The sequence below is a fragment of the Conger conger genome, chromosome 6 (assembly GCF_963514075.1).
Source record: "Conger conger chromosome 6, fConCon1.1, whole genome shotgun sequence".
NCBI classification, from domain to species: Eukaryota; Metazoa; Chordata; class Actinopteri; order Anguilliformes; family Congridae; genus Conger; species Conger conger.
In genome coordinates, this window is record NC_083765.1 from 3373344 (window position 1) to 3396849 (window position 23506).

General features: G+C 46.6%; 1 pseudogene; it reads right to left on the minus strand.

Moving 5' to 3' along the window:
• Positions 1–8133, minus strand: part of LOC133130151 (tripartite motif-containing protein 16-like) — a 13349-nt pseudogene extending 5216 nt beyond the window's left edge.
• Positions 8134–23506: the final 15373 nt, after the last annotated feature.

Here is a 23506-nt window from a genome sequence, read left to right on the forward strand (position 1 = left end):
CCCTCTCTCTCCCTCCCTCCCTCTCTCTCCCTCCTTCCCTCCCTCTCTCTCCATCTCCCCCTCCCTCCACTCCCTCTCCTCCCTCACTCTCCCCCCCTCCCTCCCTCCTTCCTTCCCTCTCTCTCCCCCTCCTTCCCTCCCTCCTCTCCCCTCCCTCTCCCTCTCCCACTCTCCCCTCCCTCCCTCACCCTCTCCCCTCCCTCCCCTCCCTCCCCCCCTCCCTCTCACCCTCCCTCCCTCCCTCTCACCCTCCCTCCCTCTCACCCTCCCTCCCTCCTTCCCTCCCTCTCACCCTCCCTCCCTCCTTCCCTCCCTCTCACCCTCCCTCCTTCCCTCCCCCTCACCCTCTCCCCTCCCTCCCTCCCCCTCTCCCCCTCTCCCACTCACCCCTCTCTCTCCCTCTCTCTCTCCTCCCTCACTCTCCCCCCCTCCCTCCCTCCTTCCCTCTCTCTCCCTCCCTCCTCTCCCCCTCTCCCCTCCCACACCCTCTCCCCTCCCTCCCTCCCTCCCTCTCCCCCTCCCCCTCCCCATCTCTCTCCCTCTCCCCTCCCTCCCCCACTCTCCGCCCTCTCCCCTCTCTCTCCCTCCCTCCCACTCCCCCCCCTCCTTCCCTCCCTCTCTCTCCCTCCTTCCCTCCCTCTCTCCCTCTCCCCCTCCCTCCACTCCCTCTCCTCCCTCACTCTCCCCCCCTCCCTCCCTCCTTCCTTCCCTCTCTCTCCCTCCTTCCCTCCCTCCTCTCCCCTCCCTCCTCTCTCCCACTCTCCCCTCCCTCCCTCACCCTCTCCCCTCCCTCTCACCCTCCCTCCCTCTCACCCTCCCTCCCTCTCACCCTCCCTCCCTCCCTCCCTCTCACCCTCTCCCCTCCCTCCCTCCCCCTCTCCCCTCTCCCACTCACCCCTCTCTCTCCCTCTCTCTCTCCTCCCTCACTCTCCCCCCCTCCCTCCCTCACTCTCCCCCTCTCTCTCCCTCTCCCCTCCCTTCCCCACTCTCCGCCCTCTCCCCTCTTTCTCCCTCCCTCCCTCTCTCCCTCCTTCCCTCCCTCTCTCCCTCTCCCTCCCCCCCTCCCTCCACTCCCTCTCCTCCCTCACTCTCCCCCCCTCCCTCTCTTCCTCCTTCCCTCCCTCCTCTCCCCCTCTCCCCTCCCTCTCCCACTCTCCCCTCCCTCCCTCCCTCCCTCCTCTCCCCCTCTCCCCTCCTCCCACACCCTCTCCCCTCCCACACCCTCTCCCCTCCCTCCCTCCCACACCCTCTCCCCTCCCTCCCTCCCCCTCTCCCCCTCTCCCCCTCTCCCACTCACCCCTCTCTCTCCCTCTCTCTCCTCCCTCACTCTCCCCCCCTCCCTCCCTCACTCTCCCCCTCTCTCTCCCTCTCCCCTCCCTTCCCCACTCTCCGCCCTCTCCCCTCTTTCTCCCTCCCTCCCTCTCTCCCTCCTTCCCTCCCTCTCTCCCTCTCCCTCCCCCCCTCCCTCCACTCCCTCTCCTCCCTCACTCTCCCCCCCTCCCTCTCTTCCTCCTTCCCTCCCTCCTCTCCCCCTCTCCCCTCCTCTCCCACTCTCCCCTCCCTCCCTCCCTCCCTCCCTCACCCTCTCCCTTCCCCCCCTCCCTCTCACCCTCCCTCCTTCCCTCCCTCTCTGTCTCCCTCCCTCCCACACCCTCTCCCCTCCCTCCCACACCCTCTCCCCTCCCACACCCTCTCCCCTCCCTCCCTCCCACACCCTCTCCCCTCCCTCCCTCCCTCCCCCTCCCTCCTTCCCTCCCTCCCCCTCCCTCCTCCCTCTCCCTCCCTCTCTCCCCCTCCCTCCCTCCCTCCCTCCCTCCTTCCCTCTCTCTCCCTCCCTCCCTCCTCTCCTAATTACAGACTCACATTGTAAGAAGTCCTGTCTGGTCTGGGGCTCTAGAACAGAGACTTCTTCCACTGTGGAGAGAGAGATCACAAGAGAAAAAGATCAACCTTTTTCTAAGATCCTGGAGAAATTGAATGCTTGTTTCAATCTGCAAGTAAATGACAACTGATGTCACCCAGAATACAGTATCAGAATGGGTCTCAAATGTTACAGTATAACAGAGCAGAGAGAGGAGACAGAATGGTTTCATCATAAAACTCCTGAGGAATTTGACTTGTGTTCTCTCCTCTCATCTCTATGCAGTGTCTTGCATCCTAGTAAACAAAGACATACTGGTCATACTGTATTTTATTCTCTCAAGATTAAACAAAGCTCTCATTGAACACATTTAGGGTTATGCTCTAGCCAGAAGAACTGCCCCTTACATACTGGGTACGTTTATAGATTTCATCCCTATTCACACTGAACACCTCTGTGATATTCTGGATCATCTGGAGCTTGTGAGCACTTGAAATGTCCCTCTACACTGTAATATATAAACCTTTATGTGACTAGGAAGTCACACTGAGATTAAAACCTCTTTTACAAATGAGACCGAGCCAAGAACAGGGTCAAACAGCAGCATAAGATCACAGAATCACAATCACGGACCCATTACAATAATATACATAATTATGTAGGTATATACAGAACAAAGTGCATTACAATACATACAATATGACAGAACATAACACAGGGAAACAGTGAATTAAACATATCCGTGCAACTTAAAGCAGTAGCAGCTTAACATGGGAACATGCATTACTCTCAAATTAAGATCGTTTAATGAAATAAGAGAATCAAGTTTGAGCTTGGCCTGAAGCTCGTTCAGGAGCAAGGAATATATAACCAGAGAGACAGACTGAAATGTCACTCACCCCTCTCATGAATAATATATAACCTGTGAGACAGACTGAAATGCCACTCACCCCTCTCATTAATAATAAACACTGAACAAAAAGTTTGGAAATTTGCGTATGGTAGATTATTTCTCTGTTGTAATAATGCTTCTTGGCAACACATTTTATACCGTTGGAAAGCCTGTTCATTTCCCTTGTAAATGGTGCCCCATTTGTAAGGAACATGCATTTGTGGGATGAGCAGCACAGCTGAGTATGTGGGTTGCGCTCTTGAAAAATGTGCCAAATCTTATGAAACAGGCGATGTCAGAGACAGACCGTGAAGTGGGCGTCCCAAGAAGACCGGTTCCTCACCCTTTCAGCACTTAGGAACCGTAGGCTGTCTTCTACAGATTTGCAGTCAAGGTTTGCAGGACCATATGGCACACGGCTTTCGGCCCAGACAATCCTGAACAGACTGTACGCAGCCAATCTCCGGCTCATAGGGCTGCCAGGAGGCCTGCCATGACTGCCCTTCACCGTCAGGCCCGTTTGCACTGGTGTCGGCAACACCTGCACTGGAACCTGAACATGTGGAGGAACGTTACGTTCAGCCCTGAGTCCAGATTCTGCCTACGGAAGTTGGATCGTAGGGTCAAAGTGTGGAGAAGACGGGGAGAAGGCTATGCTGATTGCTGCACCGATAGAGTAACACCTTTGGTGGAGGCAGTGTGATGGTGTGGGGCGGCATCTCCATCACTGGGAAAACCAGGCTTGTCATCATTGGAGGCAATCTCAATGCAGAGAGATATCGAGATGAGATTCTGCAACCAGTGGCAATCCCGTATCTCCACAGTCTGGGACCGAACACCATCCTCCAAGATGACAACGCTCGCCCCCAAACAGCGGGGTTTATCAGAGACTACCTCCAGAATTTGGGCGTAGAGAGAATGGAATGGCCTGCCAACAGTCCTGACCTCAACCCAATTGAACACTTGTGGGATCAGGTGGGGTGTGCTGTTCTTGCTAGAGTGACCAACACAACCACGCTGGCTGACTTGTGACAAATCCAGGTTGAGGAGTGGAATGCCATCCCACAACTGTGTGGGACCAGGCTGGTGACCAGCATGAGGAGGTGCCAGGCTGTTGTGGCTGTGTATGATTCCTCCACATGCTACTGAGGCTCCTGACTGTTTGTTAAATTAATAAATTGTAAAATTGCCAATATGTCTTGTTTCTTCCTTGTTCAATCATCCAATCTACCAAACAACACCAAACAAGAGTCAATAGCAACAGCAGAATAAGCTGTTTGGCATTGGCAGAGAAGATTTGGCAAATTTTACATGAGCGCTACCCACGTACTCAGCTCTTTGTTTGATGTTAAGAGTGAATCTTAGGCAGATCACCTCATCAGTGTGTTGTCTGCAGTGACTAAACACACTTTCTGCAGCAGGGTTTGTCCACCAACCTCTTCCAGAAACTTTGACCAACTCCGCCTTGAAAACATCCTCCAGTCGCTCTTTCAGTTCAGAGACAGATTTCCTCACAGCCTCAAAAGAGACGTTTGGACTGACAGTGATGCTGGGAGGGTCTCCAGGTCCAGGAGGGGCACAGAGGGACTGACAGCTCTGCAGACAGACAGACAGAAAGAGACAGACAGACAGTGAACACAGATTCCTGTGCAGACACCAGGAGCAGATCTTTGTAAAAGAGGAACACACCTCACCATGTATGTACAGTGTACACAGTGCAGACTGTCAGAGAGCCAGTGATGTTACCTGGAGGAAATGGATGTGATCCTCTGTGTGTGAAAGCTGCTCCAGCTCAGCCTCTCTCCTCCTCAGCTCAGCAATCTCCTGCTCCAGTCGCTCCAGGAGTCCTTCAGCCCGACTCACTTCAGCCTTCTCCTGATCTCTGATCAGCTCTTTCACCTCAGAGCGCCTTCTCTCAATGGAGCGGATCAGCTCAGTAAAGATCCTCTCACTGTCCTCCACTGCTGCCTGTGCAGAGCGCTGTTAGGAGAAACAGAAGGAGGAGGGTTGTACATTTTAACTAGGCCTTTCACTCAGCTCTTACTGGGACCCCAGACAGCCTGTTCCCCACAGTGTGGCTCAGTGGCATTGAGCCCCACAGGGCTGGAAAGTGGCCCAACACTGGGCTCCTCGCTGGCTGACTGGAGGAGAGCCCTGACTGAGCCCTGAAATGGCTCTTCCATCAGTCAGCTGTTGTCTTCTCCTCTGCTCAGTACCAATGGTGGCTGGTGGCCATTTACCTGGGTGGGCGCCACACAGTGAGAGAAATGGTCTTAAATAAAAAGCATATCTACAACTCTGACCAACAGATCTAATATATTAGACAACAAAACAATAAACTGAAAAAGGAATCAGAAACTAAAACAAATTGTTCTCACAAAGAGGAGACGCAACAAGACATATTTCGCCCAATGAGGAAGCTAGCGTTCTAGCACCTATCCATTCGGGGTTTTGTAGAAATACACACAATAAACTGTCGAAATGAAAAAAAATTCCGTTCCGAACAGAACACGGGGGACCATAAACATTCGTGCAATGGTCCTTTTTCTCCTGAGGAATGTGGTTTAAGATTATGGTTGCATACTGGCGACCTAAAACACTTCACATGAAGTGGAGCAATATTTTCAGAGAAGACGATATATAACTACGACATATAACTTCCTTGTGATCGGAAGGCGATGCACCTGAACAGCACCTGAAGCACAGTTTTGCACTCCGTTATGCAGGCAAATCTATATGAAATCTTTTTGGTTGATCTTAACATGATTTAAAACCTATATAAAACGATGTGTGTACGTGATGTGTGTAGCTGAGCCTTAATCGCCACGATAAATTCTTACACCGCGATGATAAGACTTCTTGGTTTACAGCCTAACTTTCCCAACGACTGTTTTGTTTCTAAAAATACGTTTTATTAACAAAATAACAGTAGTTATCAAGACAAGACATTGTGGCAAGCAGCAGCAGGTAACAGCCATATAAAGAACTGAAAACAAAGCGCTAGCTCTTAACCCACGAGCTTCTGTTTACAACCCGGCCCCTGAAGTAGCCCGTTACCTAAAACTTCCCCCCTGCAACCTCTCCAGACACAAAATGACCTACCCACATAAAAGCCCCCCTGCAGCAGCATCTGGTAAATGGTAAATGGTTTGCATTTATATAGCACCTTTATCAAAAGTGCTGTACAAATGATGCTTCTCATTCACCCATTAATACACACACTCACACACCAACGGCGATTGGCTGGGCAGGGGCACCTCAACACACCTAGGGCGGGATTGAACTGGCAAACGATTGACTGCCAGCCGACTGCTCTTACCGCCTGATCCAATGTCGCATTTCCCTCACAAATCCCTCAGTAACACAATACATAAAACTCACACAGCTAGGCCCGTTTAGTTTAATCAGCTGGAGGAGGAGGTACGTCCATAATAAGAATAAGTATATATAATATTTATACTATTAATATAATATATATTATCCTGTAGATACGGGTCAGGACCATCAGAATGGAGAAACATTTTTATCTTAGTGACTTTGACCGTGGAATGGTGCAAAAAACTAAGAAAAATCCAGTGAGCAGCAGTTCTGCAGTCAGAAACGCCGTGTTAATGAGAGAGGTCAGAGGAGAATGGTCAGGCTGGTCAAAGCTGATAGGAAGGTGACAGTAATGCAAATAACCACACATTACAACAGTGGTATGTAGAAGAGCATCATAACTTTCAGTGGATAGGCTACAGCAGTAGAAGGCTATAAAATATGTCTTATAAATACCTAATAAAGTGTGTATATGTGTACATATATATATATATATATATATATATATATATATATATATATATACACACATCTATATATTTTTGTCTGCCCTGACAGATTGGGGTGGGGCGGCGCCCTCTGTGCTCCTATTGACCAGCCGCACTGGTCAGTACTCACCTTGTGTGACTGCACAGCCTGTCTCAGATCCTGCAGCTCCTTCTCTCTCTCCTGGATTCTCTGCTGGAACTTACTCCGTGTCACCCCCAGCTGCTTCTGTGTCACAAATGACAATACAATGAAGAACTTTTCAACTACATTTTAATCTTCTATATGAAAATAAGACAAAATATATGGCATACAGCAGGTCAGTGTGTAGAATTGTGCTGGTCTTATAGATAAAGCTGTGTGTGTGTGTGTGTGTGTGTGTGTGTGTGTGTGTGTGTGTGTGTGTGTGTGTGTGTGTGTGTGTGTGTGAACTAGCGGCTCCAGCCGTGTAGATTCCAATTCAGGGAGTGAATAGGGGGGTGAGGGGTGTGAACAGAGCTGTCACAGAGAGATGACTTTGGTTCACTTCCTGATCTTTATCACTGTGGACTTCAGACCTGGAAATCACTATGTTGTTCCATACCTTTTCAAAATGTATTAATCTTTGCCAACTACGCAGGTAAAATCCTACATATTGCAGTGATAAGCAAATGAATTGTCTATCGTCACTGTACAAAAGCATTAATATAATTTTGAGTTTCAGTTCTTACCTGTTTCTCTGTCCTTTCTGCTGCAGCTGAGACTGTTTTATGGCCACTGTGTTCATCCATCACACACAGCATACAGATACACTGCTGATCAGTACGACAGAACACTTCCAAGAGTTTGTCATGATTAGAGCAGATCTTCTCCTGCAGGTTTCCAGTGGCTTTGACCAGTTTGTGTTTTTTAAAGGCAGGAGATTCATAGTGAGGCTGGAGGTGAATTTCACAGTAAGATGCCAGACACCCCAGACAGGACTTGATGGCTTTGTGCTTTCTCCCAGTGCAGGAATCACATGCCACGTCTCCAGGTCCAGCGTAACAGTGAGCAGGAGGAGCAGCTTGGAGTCCTGTCTTCTTCAGTTTCTCCACCACTTCAGCCAGCATGGTGCTTTTTCTTAAAACAGGCCTTGGGGTGAAGGTCTCTCTGCACTGGGGGCAGCTGTAGACACCAGTATGATCATCCTGATCCCAGCAGCCCTTAATACAGCCCATACAGTAACTGTGTCCACAGTGAATAGTCACCGGATCCTTCAGTATATCCAGACAGATTGAACAGCTGAACTGGTCCTGATCCACCGAGATATTGGCCTCAGCCATTTCACTGCTCACACTGACAGAGACAGAGTTTTTCTGTGGCTTTCTGACAGACACTGAGCTGAGTTTTGTTTTTCCGTGAATGAGATTGAGTAAGGTTTCGTTTCTCTGAAACTGCGTAACAGAGAGAGTGGCAGAGAATTCCTGTTTGTGCAAATAGCTCTAGGAGGTGTGGTGTTGGACTGAGGCCAGGCTGAGCAGAGCAGGCTGAGCAGAGAGGGCAGATTCATGAGGAACTATTTAGTCTTAAGGGTCAAAGGAAAGATTTACTGAAGGACTGTGTGGTTTGAACCCCGGTGTAGCCACAATAAGATTCACACAGCGCTTGGGTCCTTGAGCAAGGCCCTTAACCCTGCATTGCCCCAGGGGAGGATTGTCTCCTGCTTAATCTAAATCAACTGTAAGTCACTTTGGATAAAAGCATCAGCCAAATGATATGCAATGTAATGTAATGTATTGTGAGCAGTAAAGGCCTGTATACACATGCATGGGATTTAATGTGGCTGCGTCTGATCTGAGTACCCAGTCAGACATGCACAGACATGTACAGTGTAATATGTGTAACGGGGAGGTGCGGAGAGCCAAGCGTGACTAAGGGTGATCCTAAATGAGCGAACACACAAAAGTGTCCGCCACCCAGACCCCGGGGAAATAGCAGAGACCGGGGTACAATCGGAGACAGCTCCGCACAAATAAGAGCCCCAAATAACGGCTCAGAAATTAAAGCTACCCATTAAAACCAGGGCGAAGAAATAACGAAAAACAGAGTGCATAAACGTGCGCACTCAACCCCCGAAACGGGGGTAAACCCAAAATAAACATACAACCTAGTGTAAAATACTAGGCACAGAAAATAAAACACCAGGAGTCGCAGCTCCAGAAAAAACTTAGAAATAAAAGTACATACCCGGGACACCGTCCCGTACCCACAGACTCACACGAGCCGAAAAATAAAAGTAAACCAAGAACTCAATCCCTAGGAAGGTGTTCGAGTAAGGCACACTGCCAGCGAGCAGAACCCCTTCCTTACCTTTATTAATAATTCTCTTTTGGCGAATAGAACCAGGCTCAGAAAGAACCAAAACCCAGCAACTTCCTGACTCAATTACCAGAGTCTACCGTGTACGTATACCAGCTTGGGTGACAGAGCGTAAGTGTACACCGAAGCAACGACTGAAGGGGAATGAGAGCTTAAATACTCTCCAGAGGTAGGTACCTGGCTGATACTAATGACTACCAGGTGAAGGTAATCAAGCACCCCCCTGGTGGTCACAGCCGGTACTCCTTCCCAACCCTGACAATGTGAGTATTCAGGTATTTTGTTGAGCGTAATATTCAGGAAGAATGAGCTCTGTGAACAATGAAAATGCACAGTGGTCTCAGGTTGTATGTCCAATAATTTTGAAGAAAAGAATAAGATTAAATGTAAATTTTGAAGAATAATCATTTTCACATGTAAGGCCTCTGGGGTATTCTGTGACTTTACAAGCAGCTGTGGAGTCACTTCAGGTTTATTTTCTTGCTTAAAACTCACAAACTTGCAAATGGTTGCAGGTGATCTGAAATTTCTCTATTTGAAATATTCTTCCTTGTACACAAGCACTGACTGGGCCGATCATAAACAGTGCTAATCTATTCCTGCCAAACGGCAGGTGACACCCCTGCAGAAATGACTATTCTGCTTTTCAGAGAGAGATTGAGAGAGAAAGAGATTTTATAGATTTAAAAGAAGGTATTTACAGAAGTACAATAACAATAACCTTCAATTCATAACAATGTCCCTAAAAGAACATAATAATAATAATAATAATGCATTTTATTTATAGTGCACTTTACATTTGGAGACCAAATCTCAAAGTGCTACAGGGTAAAAACAGGGAATAAAACACCCAATGGCATGTATAAAAAAATAAAAACTAAGAAAAGGCTTTAGTAAAGAGGTAGGTTTTTAGCCCTCTTTTAAAAGCATCAGTGGTCTGCGGTGCTCTCAGGTAATCAGGGAGGGCATTCCACAGGCGGGGAGCAGCCGAGCAGAAGGCTCGGTCGCCCATGGTGCAGAGCTTGGTCTTGTGAGGACGGAGGCGGTTGGTGTTGGCAGAGCGAAGGTTTCGAGTGGAGGGTTCTGGGGTAAGTAGTTCTTTGAGATAGGGGGGGGCATTTCCATAGATGCACTGATGGGTCAGAAGGGATATTTTGTATTCAGTCCGGGAGGTGATGGGGAGCCAGTGAAGTGAGTGGAGGATCGGTGTGATGTGGTCGTACTTACGCACTCTCATCAGGATCCTAGCAGCGCTGTTCTGGATATATTGGAGCCTCAGGAGGCTCTTGCTAGGGATCCCGATGAGAAGTGCGTTACAGTAATCCAGCCTGGAGGAGACAAAGGCGTGGACAAGTTTTTCTGCATCTGGGAGGGTGAGTGTGGGACGGAGTTTAGCAATGTTCCTGAGGTGGAAAAAGGAGGTTTTGCACTGGTGTTTAATGTGGGCCTCAAAGTTTAGGTGGGGGTCAATTTTCACACCCAGGTTGGTGACTATGGATGAGAGGGGAAGGACTTGACCGGAGAAAGAGATGCTGGTAATGGAGGATGAATGAATCTGATGGGGGGTGCCAATTAGGATGGCCTCGGTTTTGGAGCTGTTGAGTTGTAGGAAGTTAGATTTCATCCACGCCTTTATCTCCTCCAGGCAGGTAGTGAGTGTGGATGATGGAGATGGTGACGGCGGAGCTGCAGAGGGGGGTGAGTCAGTCTTAAGGTACAGTTGTGTGTCATCAGCATAGCAATGGAAGGAAATTCCATACTGGCTGATGACACGGCCGAGGGGGAGCAGGTAGAGGGTGAAGAGGACGGGGCCGAGGACGGATCCTTGGGGGACACCACAGGTGACAGGATGGGACCGGGATTTTTTCCCTCCCAAAGAGACGTACTCGGTTCTGTCGGAGAGGTATGATTTGAACCAATTCAGAGCAAAGTCAGAGAGGCCGATGGAGTGTAGCCGGTTAAGGAGGATGTGATGGTCAATGGTGTCAAATGCTGCGGTTAGGTCAAGCAGGATGAGGAGTGAAGGGGAGCCAGCATCAGCCGCCATCAACAGGTCATTAGTGACCCTGACTAGTGCTGTTTCAGTGCTATGGGCGGTGCGGAAGCCAGACTGGAACTTCTCTGCAATGTTATGGAGTTGGAGATGGTCCTGGAGCTGTGCAGCTACCACTTTTTCCAGGACCTTGGAAAGGAAAGGGAGGTTGGAAATTGGTCTGTAATTGGCAAGGACTGCTGAGTCCAAGGTGGGTTTTTTGAGGAGGGGTGTAATGATGGCAGTTTTTAGAACAGAGGGAACGTGGCCAGACTGGAGGGAAAGGTTTATGGTTTTGGTGATCAGGGGACTTATGGCACAAATGCTTGATTTAACCAGAGCGGTGGGAACGGGGTCCAGGGCGCAGGTGGAGGATTTCATCGTATTGATGATGTCCTCAACCTCTCGCTGTGTGATGTTGGAGAAACAGCAGAGAGGCTGGGAGATCCCTGGCTGTGGGATGGCAGCGGGGGCAGGTGGAGTGGAGGGGCTGATGAGATGGGACCTGATGGTGTCGACTTTGTTTCTGAAAAAGGTAATGAAGTTATTGCACTGTTCCTCTGTGATGTCTGTGTGTGTGGAAAGTTGCGGTTTGAGTAGTTGGTTTATTGTGGAAAAAAGCTGCTTGGAGTTGCCAGGGCTATTGTTAATTAAGTTGGAATAAAACTGTGACTGTGCGTCTCTGAGGGATTTCGAATAGGCCTTTTGATGGTCTTTGTAGGCCATTTTGTGGACGGTGAGGCCTGTGGCCTTGAGGCGTCGCTCAAGGACACGCCCAGTTGCCTTCATTTTTCGCAGCTCGCGGGTGAACCAAGGAGCTGAGCGTGAGAAAGAAACCGTTCTTGTTTTAACTGGGGCGTGGAGGTCCAAGAGACTGGTCAGGGTATTATTGTAAAAAGCCACTGAATCGCTGGCTGATGAAAAATTTGTAGAGGAGAGGTGCTGGAGGTCCAAAATTAAGGCGTCTGTGTTGATGTTTTTGATGTTCCTGAAAGAGATTTGGCGCTTGGGCTTGGTGTGAGGGGGTGGAAATGGCAGCTCCAGTGCAATGACCCTGTGATCAGACACACCCAGGTCGTACACAAGGAGATTGCTGATGGGGGCAGAGTCAGTGATGACCAGATCCAATGTGTGCCCCCTGTTGTGTGTTGGGACGGTGACATGTTGAATGAGGTTTAGGCAGTCCAGTAATTGTAGAAAGGCAGATGCAGAGTGGCAGGAGGGGGTGTCGACATGAATGTTTATGTCTCCGAGAATGATGATATTGGCAGATGTTGTACAGAGGGTTGTGAGAAGGTCATGCATTTCTGGGATAAAGGCAGAGTTTCGTTTGGGTGGGCGGTAGATGAGCAGAATTGTCGTGGGGGAGGGGGGTTTACATTTAAATGCAAGGCATTCGAATGACGAGTGGTTAGGCAGAGAGAGGGGGGACAAATCCAGATTGAAACGGTGGAATACGGCCAGGCCACCACCGCGGCCAGTGCTACGGGATTTTTCTATGTACTTGTAACCGGGGGGACAAGCTTTGTTTAAAGTGGTATAGACCCCTGGCTGTTGCCACGTCTCCGTGAGGCACATGAGGTCCAACCCTTTGTCCAGTATGTGGTCATGAATGAAAGTGGATTTGAGGTTGAGGGATTGAATGTTCAATAATTCCATTTTAATGGTAGGAGGAGTAATGAATCTCTGTATGGGGCGAAGAACTGTGAAATCCACTCCTCTTTTTCTGTGCAGCCTGTGCGGTGTGAAATCCTCTCCACGTTTTCTATGCAGCCTGGAGTGAGGCAGCCTCACTATGTTTCCAGTGCTGCTACTAAATCCAGGTGCGACGAAGTTCTGATGACGTGTACGAGGTGCGACAGAGCGTGCAGCAGAGCAGATGGAAGGAATTGAGTGACCAGGCTGGAAGTAGACAAACTTTTGCCGGGAGCTTCTATGCATGTAACGAAGTCGGCGTAGAAGTCCATTCTGTCCTGCCATGAGCCACAGAGCAGCACCTGGCTCTTATCCAAATTTACCATCGAGGAAGAGGCCTACTCTTAGGTCTGCTCAAGGACCTTGCTCAAGTAAATCCTCCAGTAAGTAAATCCTCCTTCCACCAGTGAAACAGTTTGTGTGTAAGTTGGGAGGTGCGTATACATGAAAAACGGTCACTGTGTGCAAGTATGCGTGTTAGGATGTAAGAATGTAAAACAGTCGCTCTCTATGAGTATATAAGCATTTAAACAGTCACTGTCTGTAAGTTTGTGTAAGTATATAAGCATGGTAAACAGTCGCTGTCTGTAAGTATGTAAGCATGTAAAACAGTGGCTGTGTATAAGTATGTGTGTAAGTATGTAAGCATGTAAAACAGTGGCTGTGTATAAGTATGTGTGTAAGTATGTAAGCATGTAAAACAGTGGCTGTGTATAGGTATGTGTGTACGTATGTAAGCATGTAAAACAGTGGCTGTGTATAAGTATGTGTGTAAGTATGTAAGTATGTAAAACAGTGGCTGTGTATAAGTATGTGTGTAAGTATGTAAGCATGTAAAACAGTGGCTGTGTGTAAGTATGTGTGTAAGTATGTAAGTATGTAAAACAGTGGCTGTGTATAAGTATGTGTGTAAGTATGTAAGTATGTAAAACAGTGGCTGTGTATAAGTATGTGTGTAAGTATGTAAGCATGTAAAACAGTGGCTGTGTATAAGTATGTGTGTAAGTATGTAAGCATGTAAAATGGTCTCTGTGTGTCAGTTCCTATGTGTCCTTGCTAGGCTTCATACTTCTTGCTGCTCTTCTCACCCACTCCCCAAATTCACCCACTCTGCAAAATACAAAAACAACAATTATACCTCAACGAGTGATTGTATATTACTACATAGTCCATGGCTGGGTGTGCTAATCTGCATTGACGAAAACAATCCCTCTGTTACGCTGAAGTCTATGTAAGGTTGGTGTGCACGTAACTGACTTTAAATCAAACATACCATACACTGTTTGAAAGCTTATACTGCTCTCTACTATCCAATAGGGAGCTTGTTTGAAGGGGTGAAGCCCCTTATTGAAGTGCAGAGGGAAACAGGGCTCTATTTTCCAGGATCACTGTCGCATGGGTGCAGTCAATAGCGTGTGGCGGGGGCACACTGGGCGTGGTGATGTAATTCTGGTGTATTCATGACCAGAGGTGAGGACTGACAGCTGAAACCTTGTGGAGCAGCTGGGAAACGAGCTGGATTATGCTGAATCAGTGGGTGTGTTGCAGCTGGACTCACAGCCAATCAAATGTCCTCTTTTCATTCCCTTTAAGAGCCGTGTGCTTTGCGCAGGACATAGTACCAATTTCCATATTATATGACTGCCGTGGAGGACATGGAAGATCCTATCCTCAGGATATACTAATCAGAGGTCTCCCCCAAGATGTTATTATTTTGTGGCAGAGTTGGGCGGTCCACGTTTTCCTATAGCATGACCCACATATTTGAATTTTATTTTTAGGCTAAGGATGTACCCTCCAGACAACACAATAACATGACTTGTTGTTAATTGTTTCTCTGATTTTGAGCACTACCAGATTATGTTATATTAGCCTGGGATGAGATAACTAATGCAGGTAATGCATGTAGCTTGCAGTAGTGGCAGAAATTATGAACACATACTTTTTGCTCAACACACATTTTCTCACACGAAGAGGTTCTTTAATTATTATAACTTGGAAAAATGATTGTGACTTTAAAACATTACACTAGGTCACTGGACTGGACTGTAGGTTGTTTCCAGTAGGTTTCTGTGCAGTCTACAGTACCTCACCTTCATTTGGTTTCTGTTTTTACCTTCTGCATTTATATTCCATTTCATTGTTTAGCTTGTGTGTTATGTTGTACCACATGTCCCAGAAATCAAAGTTGTGTGCCTGTGTGTGTGTTTACATGCTTGTGTGGATGTTCTGATTGCAGGAACGGAAAGGTGGGCGGAGCTAAGGAGAACTGAGCCAGCGCTGATTGTTGGATTGGACGCACCTGGAAGCTGGGGGTTTAAAAGCACAGCTTCACCATTCTGGAGGGAGCTCACGTTAGCTCATGGCTGCACGGCGAATGCGCCTTCCTCGCGCTGGCATTGTGGTTTATGTTTGGTTGTTGGCTTGGACACTTGTTAAGTAGGCCTGTGTTTGGTTGTTGGCTTTTACACTTGTCCAAAAGGCCTGTATTTGGTTGTGTGCTTGGACACTTGTTTAAAAGGCTTGCGTAAGTCTTCATAAAAGAAGGTCATTAATAAATATCTGTAAATTCCTTCACCTTGTTGTTGCTGTCCATTTTATGTTATGGCCAAATCGAGCCTTAGGTCGTAACAGCGTGTGTGTGTGTGTGTGTATGCATGTGTGCCTGTATGGGTGTGTGTGTGTGTATGCCTGTGTGCCTGTATATGTGTGTGTGTGTGTGTGTGCGTGTATGTGTGTGTGCCTGTATGTGTGCCTGTATGTCTGTGTGTGTGTGTGTGCGTGTATGTGTGTGTTGCTGAAACGTCTAGCCATCTCTGCCAATGTACCGTCTAAAATGACAAGTTGGCCCAAAGTCATTGTCTCGCCACTCTGGTTCGTCACAAACTGACGCGCAACGGTGAACTGCGTCTCGTCCACTTCAGTCTTGGTCAAATCCAGTAAAGGTTTCACTTTTTCAGTGTTCAAAAAATCATGACCGGCAGGGTCCAGCACACTTAAGTACTTGTGATTGCGTTCGCTGAAACGTCTAGCCATCTCTGCCAATGTACCGTCTAAAATGGCAAAAAACAGTCTTTGGCACTCCTCCTCACCGCGTTGCTCTTGGTGGCTGAGAGTCTCCTCGACCACGTAGTTTTGGAGAGCTTTAGGGGGCTGTCGCTGTCACTTTGGTGGAGGGGCCTCACAATCACTGCCCGTCTCGTTCCAAATTTTCATGACTCCTTCTTCAGATCTGAATCTTTGAACACAATCCGCCGCACTGTTAATGAGCTGCACTGCCGTCAGCAGGTCAGTGCGCTCAGCCTGCAGCATGCTGTTGGGTGGCTCCATTAGTCCAAGCACCTTGTGAGTCACTTTGGCCAAGAACAAAAAACTCGGCTCTGTTACTGACTCCTGGAGGCCTGAAGCCTCCATTTTCACCTCCGCAGTTGTTCTGGGATTTCTGATATCAGTCAAAAATTCAACAAGTGTGGTGTGTGATTTCAAAATGACTGATACTGTGTCCAAGTGCCCGGTCCAACGTTGCTTTTCAGCGTTGGGCCTTTATACTGTGCTGCTACAGTAGGTTTACGAAGGAATTCGTACAGTAGATTGCATACGTCAAAAAAGTCTGGGAATGCGTCCTCCGAGGACAGAGCAGGCACGATCACTAAGTGGAATAGGTGATTAAAACAGTGAATGTAGGGGATCTCTCTCTGTAATTTATTCTGAATGATCCTCTGCATGCCCCCATCCTTTCCCGACATCACGCTGGCCCCATCATAACACGGACTTAGTATTTTGCCTGTGTCAAGGCCGACATTTGTCAGCTCTTCCAGGACCAATTCAGCGAGTGACAGAGCCTCACCCCTGTCAGTGCTTAACATCGCCAGGAGGCGCTCTCTCACTTGGAATTCACCGTCAACATAACGGATCACAACGGAGACGTTCCCCTGACCCGTGGGGTCCTTTGTTCCATCAACCTTGATGGTGTACCAAGACTCCCCGACATCCCTGACTATTTCCTCCGTTACCATCGTAGCCATCAGTTCAGTGACTTCGTTTTGTATGTCATGAGATGTGTATGTAGCATTTCTAGGGATGCTACTGTAAACCCGAGCCCATTCTTTATTCTGTTTCAAGGTATAACCAAAAAGCGACAGGAAAAGCCCACACCCCGTTTCATTCCGGCTGTCTATGGCATCAATTGAACCCCTCAATGGCAATTCATTTAATACAAGGAATGTAATTGCGTCCACAATCCCAGCCACATACACACGGTTTCGTGAGAGCTGTTCAGAATTGACGAGAGTGGAAATTTCGCCGCCTGTTGAAGATCGCAACTCTCTCTCTTTCCACACAGCCACACACAATAGGTGCTCTTTGCTATTAGCATGTCTGCCAAACCCCTTAGCCCTGTCTGTAGCATGTTTCCAATTGGTATAGCCCACAGTTGTGAAAGCTGAACTGTTGCCTCCAAATTTTCTCCAAGGAAAACAAAATGCAGCATCTGCTTCCACTGAATATTCCAACCAATCCCTGTCCCTGAACCAAGTGCCTCCAAATGATCGGAAACAGTCATTTTTGTTCAGTTGTCTCTTCGGATATTGCTCTCTTGGCCAAGGTCGCCAGGCTGAAGCCTCACATTAGCACTGTTAGCAACAGCTCTCTCATTAGCAGGGCTCCCAGGAGTGAGTGACAGCGTCGCTCTCCCACAGCTGTTGGTGAGCTGGTGTCAGTTGTTGCTTTGCTTGGTCCAGGGTCCTCTGATGTAGATCCTCTTGAAACTGAAACTCCCTTTGTAACCCATTTTCGGATATCCATTTTAAAACCGTACAGCTAGACTAGTGCTAGGTCATAATGACAGAGTATGAGACTGCGCGAACGTTAACTCAACTCCACACAAAATGTAACACTTTTTGGAGCTAGCTCCCATCACCCCAACAACCAATGAAATTGATTTGCAAATGTAGGCTAAACTGTTACTTTGGATCTAAGTATTGAGTTGGATTGAGTTGGGCAATTAATGTTTTGAATTAGAAATTTTTATTTATAACAAAATTAATTAATCTTCACTAAGGGGGCGGGGAGTGTCGCCGGGCCTGTGTATATCAGGTCCGCAAGCTGACACGTTTTGTTTTTAAAGTGGCTAAATACTTCCCCCTGTTGGACATTATATAAATAACTGAAACACCAATCCAAAACTAAGGAAGGATAATATTATCCTGCTCAGGGGAATGTTGATGGAATGTCTAAAATGGCGGTTTTGTGTAAAATAAGTACAGCAATGATCCCCTCACCTTTTATTTGTACCAGATTTTGTTTGAAGGGAGTTTGGAGGCAGAAAGATCCACGGCACAGACAGACACACAGCTGCACAGATCTTATTGTGGTCACACTGGGGCTTGAACCACCAACCTTCTGGGTCTCAGTGAAGCACCTTAGTCACTTGGGCAGAAATAACACCAAGATATCTTGCCTGGTCATTGAGCCAGGCAGGAATCAGAGCAGCAGGATGGAAACTTGTGCGACTGTTGTTTTCTGTGTTATTTAGGAATGCAACCAGGTGTACCATGTTGTTTTCTGTGTTATTTAGGAATACAATCAGGTGTACCATGTTGTTTTCTGTGTTATCTAGGAATGCAACCAGGTGTACCATGTTGTTTTCTGTGTTATTTAGGAATGCAGCCAGGTGTACCATGTTGTTTTCTGTGTTATTTAGCAATGCAACCAGGTGTACCATGTTGTTTTCTGTGTTATTTAGGAATGCAACCAGGTGTACCATGTTGTTTTCTGTGTTATTTAGCAATGCAACCAGGTGTACCATGTTGTTTTCTGTGTTATTTAGCAATGCAACCAGGTGTACCATGTTGTTTTCCACATTATTTAGGAATGCAACTCGGTGTACTGTTGGATACAAACCTGCAACACAATAACAGCTCTGCACAAGTGAGAGTTCAACAGCTTTATACAATATGCATATCGGGGCCAGCGCTTCCAAAGCGGAGAACAATGCCTTATACTTCGTTACAGCTTATATACACATTCTGTTGCTGGGGAGAGTGGGGCAGTCCCTGTCTCCCTCCAGTCAGCAGCCAGCACATGCACCAAGAGAAACAATTCTAAGCTCTGGGGTCAATCCAGTGTGGCCCCCTCCTTCGTGGTTCGGTGAGCAAACCACTCTGCAAACCTGTTTTTCTGCGAGCTCGTGATCATAAATGAAACAAATGTTTCTGATTCTCTTATCTTGCTGGTATTCATGCCCTATGACACATATTTGCTTGCGTTGCTACAGTTCAGTGGAAATTTCCACTGGTAGACAGCTTCTCTGCACATTAGGAGAAGTGGGCACATATTACAGTTTTTTACAACCACCAAAACACTTAATATTTCACCCAAAAGTGACTCATGCTGCCGTAACTATAGCATATGCTTTCTCCCATAAGACTACTTTGTCACTCAATGTTCAATGAACTACAAAACACAAACAACTTGGAGCATTGCTAAATACATATATTATGTGTTTCCCTTTCCTCTATTTTTGCATCCACAAATATTTCAACCCAAGCAACTAAAGAAACTTTTGATCTGTTGGTTTGCCTCTCACAATAGATGGCATGACTGAATGTGGTAAATTTACAGTAAACTGTATGTGAGTCTTGAATGAATGAATGTTTTACAATATTGGAAACCCAGAATAACAATTTTTACTGTGTAATGTAAAACAATATGTGATAAACAAACAAATCACAAAAGCAACAGTATTCCTCAGAGGGTTTACAGTATTTTGACGTTTGTTCTCACAGTGCAATATACTGTAATTCAGAAAAGAATACAATCAATTACTAAAAATACATTACAATCAATAACAATCAGTAATTCGCACATATATTGTCTGCCTATCATTATCAAAAGTCTACTGTTGGCCTGGCCCATCCATCCTGTCCTATGGAATTTGGCCATAGATTTTCATCAACATCACTCCGAATGTTATCTCTTGCTATACACCGAGGAAAACATCTCTTTGCGTGCCTTTTCCAGCCCTAGATGTGTTCCACTGTTATGTCCATACACCCAGCAGTATTGCATCTAGAAGTGACATCTGTTCATGTGGGTGGTGGTCCTAAACCTTCACATATACCTTCATAAACTTCATATTCAATATATCACAGGGCCAGTCCTACTAGGCCTTTGTAATCACTTCACATGCTCTTTACTTCTTACATTTCTGTGAGTGATTTTGATCTTTATGTGTGTGAGATATGTGTGTATATGTGTGTATGTATAAGCTACTGGATGCCTAAAATTTCCCTCGGGATGAATGAAGTATCTATCTATCTATCTATCTATCTATCTATCTATCTATCTATCTATATTGGTACCTGAGTTCCTGCCAAAGGGGACAGTGTACAACTGTTTCATCCTGATCTGATGTTTCTGTAGCACTCTTGAAATGGTTGTAGTGCTTACACTGTCAATGTTTGGAAATATGTTCTTGTCTGCGATTATGTTGTTGCGTATTTCTCTTAGGCTGATGCTGTTGTTGACAATGACCATCCCAACTATTGTATCCTTCTTTTGAGGCGTAAACATTATTCCCCTTCCCCATGTGTGACTGTGTGAAACATTATTCCCCTTCCCCCTGCTTTTTCTGGAGACTTCTCAAATCACAGTACTGCTGTAATATACACATCAATTGAACTCCTTCAGTCAGAATGTTGTAAATACTGTATAGTACCTGTTGGTTTGCCTGAAAATCCTGACTATTGAAGCCACTGTGGATCTAGGCAAGTTTGGTTGAACCCTCAACCAGCTTCCCTCAGGGACAGACCATGATTTACCACATGATCAATGACTGTGGCTCTGATTTCATCAGACACAACTGTTCTTGCTCTTCCATGACATCTTCTTCCTCTGCCTCTGGCTGCATCCATTTTCCCCACCAAGGCTAAAGAATTCAAATGCCAATCCAAAGATGGCCCCTTTTGTATATGTGGTAACGGGGCACAAACAACAAACACCTGGGTAGGTTTTTCACTACAACTACATCTATATTTACCCGATATACGTGCACATTTCAATGCAAGTATGATCTCTTTTGCATAGATGGTAACAAGGCTGCAAACAAAAAAATTGAATAAACTGAATAAACTTTCTGCTCAAATCAGAATGATCTGTCTTACGTATTTCAAGCATATAGTTTCATTTTTCTGCCAAAATGCAGCATATTTCCCTCCACAATGATCAGAATTTTATTGGGTTTTGAACTGAAAGTTAACTGTTTTGAACAGAGTATCTAAATGTCTGCAAATTGTGCTGTATTTGTACAAACTTTTGCTGGTAGTGAACACTGACTGAGAGAGGTATTCATGAATTTTGGAAGAAGTGGTGATTGAATGCCTTTAGTATGAAAGCAATGCTAAAATATCCACAGTTTAGTTCACATAGTCTAATGATATGGTGAATGTGTTAAGTGTTTTGAAAAAGTGGACATGGTATTGAGACAAGTGTGAAAACGATTGTAAAAAACAGTAATGCTTTGCACAAATTACACAGTTAATGCCATATGAGCTATATTTCATGAGGCAATTAAAATTCCCTCCTTTTTGTCATTACAACTCTCCTAATGATTAATCTACATGATTTTAATTTTAAATGATTACTCTCCACTATTTTCATTTAAAATGATTACTCTCCATGATTTTAATTTAAAATGGTTACCATCCATCCATCCATTATCTTAACCCACTTATCCTGAACAGGGTCACAGGGGGGCTGGAGTCTATCCAAGCATACATTGGGCGAAAGGCAGGAATCCACCCTGGACAGGTCGCCAGTAAAATGATTACTCTCCACAATTTGAATTTAAAATGATTACTCTCCATGATTTTTATTTAAAATGATTACTCTCCACCATTTTAATTTAAAAGGGTTCATTTTTATAGTTGACTCTACTCTTCAGCAAACATATTAGGCAATGCTGCCAAGTTCACATCGTCATATTGATCATCACAGTCCGGTTCTCTTTTGGACTGTTAGAGTCTGAAACAGTCCGACAATCGTCAGTCTGGTGATCAGGATGCCGGTCCAGCCAGAGAACCACCTTCCCAGGCCTCCTTGCCAATCAGCGGTCCCTGCTCCTTCCTGCATCTTTTCAGACATCTTCTTCATCCGAGTCAGAACCGCGTCCAGTCCCTCTCCATCCTCCGTAGTGCTGGGAATGTAAATACAACACTGCTCCCCCAACATTACACAGACTCCACTGCTGCACACGTTGGGCACGTGCAGTTTAAACTCTCCTGTTGGCTATCCCATGCCTTCATCTCTGGCCCCGTGTGGAAGGCCTCACATTTACTCCACGTATGAGGGTGTGGAACTATAGGCAAAGGCTTTATCGCAAATGGAGGCCCACTACACGACAGGCAGTCACCTGTGGGAGGGCGTGCCAGTGTTGTTTTGTTAACCCACCGGTACCAATCGCTGCTCGCAGCTGCTCTTTTATGATAATCAGTAACCTGTTTTGGAATGGGCTGGTGGTGCTCCTTTGTTATTACGCACAGTCAGCCTGTTATCAGCACTATCACCCCAGTATTACGCACAGACAGCCTGTTATCAGCACTATCCCCCCAGTATTACGCACAGTCAGCCTGTTATCAGCACTATCCCCCAGTATTACGCACAGTCAGCCTGTTATCAGCACTATCCCCCCAGTATTACGCACAGTCAGCCTGTTATCAGCACTATCCCCCCAGTATTACACACAGTCAGCCTGTTATGAGCACTATCCCCCCAGTATTACGCAGTCAGCCTGTTATCAGCACTATCCCCCAGTATTACACACAGTCAGCCTGTTATCAGCACTATCCCCCCAGTATTACGCACAGTCAGCCTGTTATCAGCACTATCCCCCCAGCCAGCCCTGCAGCTGCTATTCTCTTAAAGGTTGTTCATCTCATTTTCGCCAATGGGCAGCGACTAATCCCAAGAGCTGTTGTTGTTTTCTTCACCGGGTTTGAGACGGATGATGCCTGTTGTATTGACCCCCGTTTGTAACCGGTCTTCAGTTCTTAGGTGTCTGCTTGTCCCTCTGTTACTGTCGTGTTTACCTTTTTACAGTGAGTGAGGTGCACCCAGGAAGATCTTTCAGCAATTCTTACTGCTGTGGGCGTGGTCAACAGCACCTGGTATGGTTACTGCTGTGGGCGTGGTCAACAGCACCTGATATGGTCCTTTCCACCAGGGCAACGCCCAGGTTTTCCTCTTGATGTCTTTTACCACCACCCAGTCTCTTCACTGTATCGTCTTCTGGTTCTACTGGCTTCTGTGGGGGTTAAGACAGAACTGATAACTGTTTTTTGTTTCAACATTACCCTCATGTGGTCTACCAGTGTCTGGTCATCTGCTGGTTTCATTATCTTTCCAAATATGGGCATAATGTATGGTTTCCAATATACTCTCTCAACTGGGGAGAGACCTCTCTGTTCTTTCAGAATTCTCTTGCTTAAAGCTACCAGGGGGAGACAGTGAGTCCAATTCTTTCCCGTCTCTTGCATCATTTTGCGCCATTTCCCTTTGATAGTGCCATTTGTTCTTTCCACCAGTCCTGCTGACTGAGGGTGATAGGCACAGTGGGTTTTGAGTTCTATGTCCAATTGCTTACAAATATGTGCAATGACCATGTAAACAAATTCTGGTCCATTGTCACTGTATAATCTTTGCGGCACTCGGTGCCTTGGAATGATTTCCCTGCACAAGGCTTTTGCCACCGTTATGGTGTCTGAATGAGCTGCAGGGGAAATATCCACCCATCATGAACATGGGCAAATCATCACCAACCATAAGGGACATGAAATCCATCATCCAAAACTGGAACGGATATTCAGCTCCAGGGATCTTGCCTGGTTTT